The sequence below is a fragment of the Amborella trichopoda genome, chromosome 5 (genome assembly GCF_054954075.1).
Source record: "Amborella trichopoda isolate Santa Cruz 75 chromosome 5, AtrichopodaSantaCruz75HAP2 v2.0, whole genome shotgun sequence".
Taxonomy (NCBI): domain Eukaryota; kingdom Viridiplantae; phylum Streptophyta; class Magnoliopsida; order Amborellales; family Amborellaceae; genus Amborella; species Amborella trichopoda.
This window is the reverse complement of record NC_142340.1, coordinates 19,422,607-19,430,012: the sequence shown is the minus strand read 5'-3', so window position 1 is coordinate 19,430,012 and position 7,406 is coordinate 19,422,607. Positions and strand designations below refer to the sequence as shown.

Below are 7,406 nucleotides of genomic sequence, written 5' to 3'. Positions count from 1 at the left end.
AGTATCGGGAGCGAGCTCCGTTGTGAATGGGATCGAGAATCCTAAAAATAGGAGCGAGCTCCCAAAAAGTAAGGAACGAGTTTCGGTCGTGATCCCGGCTACGGAGTGCTAGAGCTAGGTTCCGGAGCGGGACCGCCACCCTAGTTGGGCTCTCTCGGTAACTATGGTAGAGACCTCTCGCTTTGAAATGGATCATATCATTCTCCTTCTCCCTCTTTTACTCTCTCTCATTAGATTTGGTTGATATTGTTGTATGGGCCAAATGAAGTCTTAGCTTCAGGCTTGCTGTTGAGAAGTTCAGGAGCTCCAAAAACTTGCAAAAATCTCAATGTCTCATCAGCTCCAGCTGAGGCCACTATACACCGATATGGGCTCTGCATAGAAACAACAAACTTAACATACAACATTTCTCAAGGAAAAAAAAAAAAAAACAGAAACAAGTGAAAAGCTACTAATTATCAAAACCAGAAGTTGAAATGTCACGAGATCAAAATTTTATACCTGGGCCATGAATAGAACTCTAGAAGTATGACCATTAAGCTCAGCCAACTTCACCATGGATGGATACTTCCACAATGTCAATTGGTTCTGAGTAAACCCATGAGAGCTCAACAACTCTCTATCATTCTTACGCCAAAACAATGAACACACTTGAGACCCCGTATCCACCAAATTCATGCAAGTCCCAATATGCGTATTCAAAAATTTGATACACCTATCACCCCCACCTCCACCTAAAGCCAACAAATTATGCTGAAATGGGCATCAAGCCAATGCCTTAACTGCCACCAAATGGTCCTCTAATCTATGCGGCGGTGAGTTCCTAGAATTTGCTAAGCTTTGATCCCAAATATGGAGGTTATTGTCATTTTCACCACTTGCTAATTGTTTGCCTGAAGCAGACCATTTGAGGCCACAAATTTCTTATTGGTGACCTCTGTAAGTTTCGACAATATGTGATCGAGCTCTCACATCATTGTTGATAATGAAGGTCATCATTGCCACAAGTTCTGAGGATATGAGAATTCCATGCAAGAGAGGGGATTCGGCCTCAGTGACCACCACTTAGAGTTCGTAGCTGTAGAAAAAACAAGAGAGGTTTAATAGTTTACAGTTCAGTTGCATGTTTGAGATGGTTTTCTTCATGTGACCACCTCTTAGACTTTGTACTTGTAGAAAAACCACATGAGAGGTTTGTTAGTTAACAGTTCAGTTGGATGTTTGAGATGGTTTTCTTCACGTGGCCGTCTTGTTGGTTGCTTGATAGCTAAAACAATAATGAAAATTGATGCAGAAAACTCAAACACACATACACACACATAGAAAGAACCAATGCATGCTTGTACAGATATTTTGGCATAAACCTGAACCTGTGTCATTGAAACAATAGAGTCGTAATCTGCCATGAACTTTTAGTGACCCTATCTGAGCCTTGTCATCATCTATTTCAGTGTTAGATCTACAGAAGAAACCCACCCCCTCACACCTCAGGAAAGTGACTCTAGGCTTCAGGAAAAAATCTACCTCTTGTGTACTCTAAAGCAAGAGAAAATCTACTGATTTCAGTGTTCTAGAATAAAGTGGCTCAAAGAAGGGGACATGAACACTGCTTTCTTCCATAAGACTGCTAGCTCTAGATGAAGACGGAATGCAATCACTCAAATTTCAATAGGGACCAATTCTTTCTCTCAGGTTTCCCAAATTAGCGAATCGTTGAATGCTCCAAAAGATGAGATGCTTATATTGATTAAAATATTTAAATAAACATAAAACTTCAAATAAATGACTAGAGACCATCACATTCGGGGCCAAATTCTCCCGTACATTCCATATCGTAGAAACACAAGTTTTTATATCACATGCTGGGAATGGAACAGTCCCAGAGGTTTAATCCTTTGTTAAAATTTACACTAATCTATATCTAGACCGAATACCCTTGATTCGGGTCTTGAAACCTATATATTCATTTCTAGGAAAGAAAATATAATAAAAAGGAATAATAACATTGAGCATATAAGCCTGTATACCTGAGTTGAAATATGTAAACGTAGAGATACTATTCCTTGAGTCTGCTCCTTCTTCAAGAACGGGCTTCAAGTGGATCAAAGAAAAGTAAGATAAAACTTTTTTTCTCTCTCTCTCTATCTCTCTCGATGTGTTTCAGCAGACAGTATAGGGGAATGTTTCTTCACACACTGTGTACACAACCCATCTCTCCTGATATCTTGTTAAACACAATAATTCAGTCTAAGAGAGTCAAATCCTCTAAAAATTAAGACTGAAGTAAACCCCTCTCTGATTGCAAGATGAGTTTATATATTCTTCTTCAATAATCATCATTCTTTAACGGGAAAGCACGACAATCTTCAATGTTTATCCATCCGCTAATTTCATCCTACATCTTCAACTATTGATCTTCACCATGTTGCTTCAATATAGTCATTCAAACTGAATTTGAATGCACCCATCTCATGGTCAATGCTCATTTTTATAGTATTTCGAATTTTGGACTCACGAACATCAGTTTTAATGAAGGTATTGGGTGAGAAAAATCTGGAATCTGTTATCTCATCGCCTATTAATAAAGTTTCCGCAGCATAGCATTAATGTATCTTCGTAGTTCTTCAACCGCTCTGTGATGGAGATCATGAAATTTGGAGAGATGAAAGAAGACTCGGAGAGGAACCCAACAATCCAAATCTCACCTTAAATTAATCACAGATGAGAGGGATCACATGCATCAAACTTCTTGTGTTTCTATTGGAAATCACGTCAGCAACACTAGTATATTGCGGATGCATATTCTCCCTATGCGCAAATCAAATGATGCCACACCTTTTAAGAGTGATATGGCGTCGAGTTAAGAATCCAATGGTCTTGGTTCCATGGGTAAATTCCTAATATCGAGAGAGAAATCTCAATTTTCATAACCAGGGATCATCATGTTTGTGATATACATGGTATGAAGCTTTAAAGGCCTTAACTGATGGGGGATACAAATGATGGATTAAGCCAGCTCCGGATGATATGAAACTTCAAGGTGAGGGTTATAATACCTCAAACATATTTCCCTCAGAGTATTTGAATGTCTTTTTCAGCACCTTGATCCCTGATTAGGAATAAGTGAGAAGCAGGTCAATAAAGTGTACAAAACAATGGAAATTCCCAAAAGTCTCAAAATGGCCCCATAATTGGTCAAGATCTTCATCAGCATTTCAAAGGACTACCTGCCAATTTTCATCACGATCAGACATATCAAAGGCAGTAAACATAAAGAAATAATTTCAGCGAAATCGGTCTCTTGTGCCCTAAAATGGACTCTGTAACTAGAGTCATACTTTTGGTGCGTCCAACAGCTATGGGACCACTGCTATTAGATACGGCACGGTCGAAAACTCCTATGGGTCAAGTGTCGGCTCAATCAGGCACTTCAAGACAAAGTTATGGGTAAAATACGAAAAAGGGGTAGGCTGCACACTATTCCCGTGTGGCCTCACTCCATCAAAACACCATTAAAGGTGGTTGTTTTGTAGTCATGGGCAGTCATTTTTAGGGCCTATAGCTCACTCGTTCCAAGTCGGATTGCTACCAAATTCGGAGAGCGTGTTCGTCTTATCAAGACGAGCAATTTGATATGTGGTACGCCCCGTGATGACTCCCAAGTAAAGAGAAAAACTAAATGAAATTCGTTGATCTACGAAGGAAGTTGCAGAAAATTTAGCAGCAGCACAACTCGTTCGAGGAGCCAGATCACAATGCTCGCAGACCCGATCGGCACGAAACTAATTGCATTATGTGTGTGAGGTCCGAGGCTATCTCTGATCTGAACCTCGCATACGATGAACGGTTGGATTTCACACACGAAGGCATCGAAACTGCTGTAAATTCCAGCCACTGGATTTCAAGATTTTTGGTCAAAAACTGAAGACGATAAAATCTTCATCCTGACACAAAATCAAGCTACGTTTGTTGCAACATGATCGTGACGGTATGTTCAGTGTGATTCAATGAAGAAATCATGAAGAAACATCAAGGAAAGAGCTCACAATTGATTTGAAGCTTTCAAGATTCAAGCACATTTCAAGTCCCATGATCGTGGTTCGAAACACGATTCATGGCTGGAAGTTGGTATAAAAACGATCGCCATGCCAAACCCTGTAAGAAAACAATAATATTTCGATCAAACGGGCATTAGAGCGCCTCCGAGTCAGCCACGGAAGATCACGCGAGTTCTAGGGCAGCAATAGGGACTGTTATGGAATTTTACATATTGTTAGGCTCACCCATTTTTAGAATTTCTTTAAATTTAATTAAATTGTAATTATCTTCAATTCTAGCTAGTTTTTGGGTGTCCACCCATGTTTGGGCCCAATTCTATATAAACATGCAAGGCTAAATTGTAAAGACCTCTCGGTTCATTATTTGATCATTCAATAGAAATTTCCATTCTTGCTTGAGCCTGTGAGTACGTCTTGGAGAGAGAGAGAGGAGAGAGAAGAAAATGATTGATACCCTTCAAGCAAGTAAATTTCTCTCTCCTCCCCTCTTTCTTCTTCTCATCTCTATCTCTTTCTCTCTTCTCTTCTCATCTATCTCTCTTTCTCTCTCTTCTTCTCATCTCTATCTCTTTCTCTTTCTTCTTCTCATCTCTATCTCTTTCTCTCTCTTTCTTCTCGTCTCTATCTCTTTCTCTCTTCTTCTCGTCTCTATCTCTTTCTCTCTCTTTCTTCTCGTCTCTATCTCTTTCTCTCTCTTTTTTCTCATCTTTATCTCTTTCTCTCTCTTTTTCTCATTTCTCTCTTTCTCTCTCTTCTTCTCATCTCTATCTCTTTCTCTCCCATCACAACTGGTGCTAGCCTAGCGCCAGTTGCTTCTCCTCTCTCTCTTCTTCTTTCATTTCCAGCATCGGGTGGGATTTCTCTCTCTTCTTCTTTCATTCCTAGCACCTATTGGTTCTTCTTTCTCTCTCTTCTTCTTTCATTCTCAACGTCGATTGGTTCTCCTCTCTCTCTTTTTCTTTCATTCCCAGCGTCGGGTGGAATTTTCTCTCTCCTCTCTTTCATTTTCAGCATCGAATGAGGTTTTCTCTCTCCTCTCTTTCATTCTCAATGTCGAGTGGGATTTCTCTCTCTACTTCTTTCATTCCCAACGCCAGGGGGGATTTTTTCTCTCCTCTCTTTTAATGCAATCGACAAAGCTTAGTGCCAGTTAGATTTCCCTCTCCTCTCTTCTGTCATAATCAGCGAAGCCTAGCGTCGGTTGGATTTTTCTCGCTCCTCTGTCATGGTTGGCAAAGCATAACGCCGGCTCGATCTCTCTCCCTTGCTTCTCTCCCATCACAACCGGCACAAGCCTAGTGCCAGTTGATTCTCTTCCTTGCTTCTCTTCTGATAAAGTCGGTGAAGCCTAACACCGACTGCTTTTTCTCCCTCTTCTTCTAACACAGTCGGCAATACCTAGCGCTGACTGCACTCCCTTTTCTCTCTCTCTCTCATCATCTCGTCTCCTCTTCTTTTATTCTCCCTCCTTCTGTCTGTTCTCCTCTTCTCTTTCCTCATAACCATCACTCTACTACTTTGTCTTTCGACAAAGAGGGATTGAGGTTAGCCTTTCATGGTAGTCATGTCGTCTAGCCGTAATGTTGTTGTGTCAGGATTACTTGGCTCACTTTACTTGGCTCGCTTTATTGCCACGACAGAGTGACCATCGTGCCTAGCTAGTCAGTATTGGTAATGACATCTAGTAGTGATCATGTGAGTCAGTCTTAGTTGCAGAACCTATTTTGCTACCACGTCAGGCCAATTACTCGCCAGCTTAATGCTCTCGCTCAGTTCAACTCTTCTCTCCCCCATCTTTCTTGTCTTCTTCTTTTTGGATGCGCATGCTTGTTTACGTTCATCAAAGAAGAAAAAGGTGCCACCTGTCTTATAATATTTGCCATATGTGTGTGTGATTGCAGAAAACAAGAAGAATACAAGCCAAGGGAGGCGATTCCGAACCAGTTTTATTACTAGGCTTTCTTCGTTATCTAAGAGGGCACCCACGCTAGCCAACCCGAGTAAGTCTCGAACCCACCTTAAAATTCCTCTCTCACTAGTTGGTAACACCTACCTCCGTTCTCGAACAAGGTTCCTTAAGAGCGATCTCAAAAACATCTCTGGTCTTCCCTTGAAACCCAAGACACGTGCCGCACGATCATCCAGGATCAGGAGGGCAAGATCGAGACACCTAACCAGAGAGTCTCAGCATAATCTCAAAACATGAAGCTTTAAGGCTTCAGTCAAGGCATTTCTTGACCGACGGTGGATATGAACGCTGGGGTTAAGCCAACTCCTAATATTGACTTAGAGCCTATATCTTTTAAAGGATTTACCCCATTATAACATCATATGGCCAGGTTTCCTTATAGTTCATCTGTGAGTCCTCATATCCTTAACCAACGACTAATTAAAAGAGACATATCACATCTTATCAAAACTCCTCCAATATCCAGTGGAGAGGCATATAGGGACCTTAGGAGTATATATCTCTCAAAGTTTTGTCTGAAATTAAAAAATCTTCATGGTCTCTTCTCATCAACCATTAGTGCACATATGTAACTGACGATGAATCAGGAAAATATATGTCAAACTGCATCAAGTTCCTCCCCATATCACATGGAGAGGCATATGGTGCCCTTAGGAGTATGTGTTTCCTAGAACCTGTCTCAGAATGAGATGGTCTTAATATCCTTTATCATCAATCGAAAGTCGAAAAAAATGAACATGCTTGACTAACGAGTCATTGACATCATATCATTATCTGTCATAAGTCATAACATATAAGTGTTGCCTAACAAGTCAAGACTCGAAGGCATATAGGGGTCATCATCTCATGAATCCTGAGCATATCATATCGTCTCATAACTTAGCAGATATAAAAGAGACTATGCTCACATCTTATCTACTGTTTTTTAAGACAACATCCAACATTCGTCAAAAGACTTCTGCCTTACATCAACATTTCAATTTATCGAGCGTTCATCAAAACACCATTGCATCTTCAGCTTATCGGGTGTCTGTTAGAATGAATTTAGTCTCATATGATGACTAATGAGTATATCTGAGGTCTTTTTAAGCTTATCCATCTTACATATCTCATCCATCATTGGAACATTCATCTGGCGTTCATCAGAACCCTTGTCTTACAATCCCTTCAATCTTGTCGAGCGTTTGTCAGAATGTATCTAATCATGTATGGCATTAAAATACACCCAACAAAACCACACCAGGCGTTACGTGCATGGGAGAATCCTAAAAGGCGTGTGACGTTCGGTGCTTTGGATGGGTTTACTGACATCGTATTCTTTTCTTCATTGAGTCGACACATGCATGCATTAATTCCATTTAAACATTCACTTTATTCTA

The 7,406-nt window shown here is 40.5% G+C and overlaps 1 pseudogene; it reads right to left on the bottom strand.

Annotated features, from left to right (window-relative positions):
- Positions 1–230: 230 nt before the first annotated feature.
- LOC18448239 (cell division cycle 20.2, cofactor of APC complex pseudogene) lies at positions 231–999 on the bottom strand (annotated as a pseudogene).
- Positions 1,000–7,406: the final 6,407 nt, after the last annotated feature.